Below are 2476 nucleotides of genomic sequence, written 5' to 3'. Positions count from 1 at the left end.
GGGACCCAAGACTCCTAGGTTATCTGACTTCCCTCCACCTCTCAAAGTCTTCTTGTGCTTGTTAAACAAAACGTCTAGAGTTTCTAGTTGTCCTTAGGCGGAACAATAGGAGAAGGCACTTCTGTTAGAAGTCCGGCATCTCAGATTTCTAACTAGAGTGAAACACTTCTTAACCTTTGAGGCTGCACACGTTTCCAGAAAGACAGACCAAGTCGCTCAAATAAATTGAGTAGAACTCTTGTTCTTCTAAGCTGTGATAAATATCCATTATATGACAGAGGTGAGAAAATATCTCCCAAATTTCTCATCTAGAGAATTGACCCTATCTTAAGAATAATCTTTATTATTCTATCATCACATCTTGTAAAACACTTTCCATGTTTTATTTCCCAGCTGGATATAAAGTATACCTTGGAGACAGTCTATATATCAGTGGGGCTGACTCAGCTATACTAAAAGTGAATTTAAATTTCGGTGCCTACATTTTTGTAATACCAAAGGAGAAAATAACCAGGTAGGCTCTTTTGTCCTTCCACCAGAGCTCAAGAATAAACCCAGACAGAACTTCCATACAAATGAATGAGCAAAACACAACATATAAACTAGAGTGAAGACTGGGCGTGACAGGTTTTCTGCATATTTCACATCATAGTATTTTTTTTATCTTAAATTCAGATATAGGCACCCCAAGCTAGCTACTAAATATTTACCAAGCAATCACAAATTGCCTACGACTCTATTGGAACTCGTCCGATATCAGGTAAGCGTGTGTCATATCTATTCTATCCAGCCTTTGTGTCATCCTTTTATTGGGTCTGTGGCATGTCAGGGTTTGGGACGCTGTCTGTAGCTGTGGAATAATTCTTAGAGTGCTAAATGACCCAATCTCCCATTTGGGTGAAGTGTCAAAACATCATTGTCTAAAACTAAAGCAGATTGTTTTCTGGAGCAGGTCTTGAGGACTCACGCAAGCATGCCTCTGGGAGGTTTTGATGATATGAGTAGTTACACCAAATTGCTCAAGGCCACAGCTCTCTTGGGTACTCCAGTGAGAATGTTAGAAATTAATTCAGTGGGTCAAACTGAATTGCTGTTTATGAGTCTCAGAATGTGAAAGAAAAAGAAGAAAGAAAGAAAAAGAGAATACCTTCCTGGGTAAATTCCCTCAGAGCCTTGTCAACAAGGTGTTGAATTTTTTTTTTTAATTAGTCCCTCATCAGCTGTATAGATGTGGTCCATGAGTTTCAGAAGAGATGTTTTCATGTCTTCTTTTAAAAGCAAAATAAAGTTAGTCCCTTTGGCCACTGTTAACTTCCACTGAGAGGCTATAAAAGCACAAGCAGCTACCGACGCTTTCTTAATGTGCACCGACTAAACCCCCAGGAACAGCAGGCACTTACTTTATGAGGCTCCCACTGATGCTGTGTGTGCCCTGCAAATGAACAGGAGCCTTTGCTTGGTGTAGATTCACTGCAAGTCTGTACTGGGGGGAATAAAAAGATACCGTTTGAAAATGCATTGAGGAAGTCAGCTGAGAATAATATAATCATATTTATCATTTCTCTTTTCAGTACTATTCAGCATACTGACGCATATTGTTCATGTCGTAGAAGAGTAGGTTGGTAAGGGGAACGAATTAAAAGACATTTATATAGGTCTCCTATTTTAATCTTTGGTAGATTATCTTTTTAAAGTCATATGATTTCAAGAAACAGATTGCGTTTTTTAGGCTCCTTTTTTGTTATTTTTGAGATATAATTGACATATAACATTGTATTCATTTTAGGTGTACAACTTAATGATTTGATGTAAATACATGTTGCAAAATGATTATCATTGCAAAATAAGTTTCATTTGTGTCTGTGCATGCATATTAAAAAACAGAGACATTACTTTGCCAACAAAGGTCCATCTAGTCAAGGCTATGGTTTTTCCTGTGGTCATGTATGGATGTGAGAGTTGGACTGTGAAGAAGGCTGAGCGCTGAAGAATTGATGCTTTTGAACTGTGGTGTTGGAGAAGGCTCTTGAGAGTCCCTTGGACTGCAAGGAGATCCAACCAGTCCATTCTGAAGGAGATCAGTCCTGGGTGTTCTTTGGAAGGACTGATGCTAAAGCTGAAACTCCAGTACTTTGGCCACCTCATGCGAAGAGTTGACTCATTGGAAAAGACTCTGATGCTGGGAGGGATTGGGGGCAGGAGGAGAAGGGGACGACAGGGGATGAGATGGCTGGATGGCATCACTGACTCGATGGACGTGGGTTTGGGTGACCTCCGAGAGTTGGTGATGGACAGGGAGGCCTGGTGTGCTGCAATTCATGGGTCACAAAGAGTCGGACACGACTGAGCAGCTGAAGTGAACTGAACTTATGCATGCTAAGTCGCTCAGTCATGCCCAACCCTTTGCAACCCCATGGACTGTATGTAGCCTGCCACCACACAGTAAGTGACAAATTGTTTTTTCTTGGGATAAGAT

This window comes from Bos indicus, chromosome 24 (genome assembly GCF_029378745.1).
Source record: "Bos indicus isolate NIAB-ARS_2022 breed Sahiwal x Tharparkar chromosome 24, NIAB-ARS_B.indTharparkar_mat_pri_1.0, whole genome shotgun sequence".
Taxonomy (NCBI): Eukaryota; Metazoa; Chordata; class Mammalia; order Artiodactyla; family Bovidae; genus Bos; species Bos indicus.
This window is presented reverse-complemented; position numbering follows the sequence as displayed.